Genomic DNA, 785 nt, shown 5'->3' on the forward strand with positions numbered 1-785 from the left:
GAACCCAATTTTGGTCCTCGGGTCCCATTTTTTTTTGTCTCGCATCCCACTTTTGGCCTGTGGCCTTTTCGGGGTCGATTCTCGTTTTTGGGCATCAGAGCATGTTTCTTCTCCTAAAACCCAATATTTGTTTATTAAGTCTCGGAACACATTTTTGTTCTCGTGGACCCATCATGGGTCTTGGAACGCATTTGTGGTCCTTGGGGTCCCATTTTGCATCCCGAAACTTGTGTTTTGGGTGCTTGATCCCTATTTTGGGTGCCCACCTTGCACCAAGTGCGCACCCCGGGGCAAACCGAGCGCCTTGGGTGCACCGGGGCAAGATCGAGCGTGCACCCGAGGCGCCCCGAACATGCACCAAGGTGCACTCGGCCCACATGTGAGCGCAGGTCGTTGCGCCCGAGGTGGTGTGTGGGCACCGCGTTGCAGCTGACGGGACACTGCACGCACACGACGCCCCCTCCAGGTGCACGCACGTAGGCCGGGCCGGGTGCACACCCGACGCCCCTAGCAAGGTGCGCGCACCCCGGGCAGGGCTCACACTTGGCGAACGGGGCGCACTTCGCGAGGGAGGGGTGTGCACCTCGACGGGGGTGGGTGGGCCGGGGTGGATTCGCACGTGGGTCGCGGTTTTGCTAAGTACAACACTGCGACAAGCTCATAACGGGTGCGATCATACCAGCGTTAGTGCACCGGATCCCATCAGAACTCCGCAGTTAAGCGCGCTTGGGGCCGGAGTAGTACTGGGATGGGTGACCTCCCGGGAAGTCCCGGTGTTGCACCCT

General features: G+C 60.1%; 1 non-coding gene across 1 annotated transcript; it reads left to right on the plus strand.

Annotated features, from left to right (window-relative positions):
• Nucleotides 1–665: 665 nt before the first annotated feature.
• Nucleotides 666–785, plus strand: LOC131872618 (5S ribosomal RNA). Its single transcript, XR_009370739.1, has one exon. It is a non-coding gene; the product is annotated as a 5S ribosomal RNA (ribosomal RNA).

The sequence above is a fragment of the Cryptomeria japonica genome, unplaced genomic scaffold, assembly GCF_030272615.1.
Source record: "Cryptomeria japonica unplaced genomic scaffold, Sugi_1.0 HiC_scaffold_689, whole genome shotgun sequence".
NCBI lineage: Eukaryota > Viridiplantae > Streptophyta > Pinopsida > Cupressales > Cupressaceae > Cryptomeria > Cryptomeria japonica.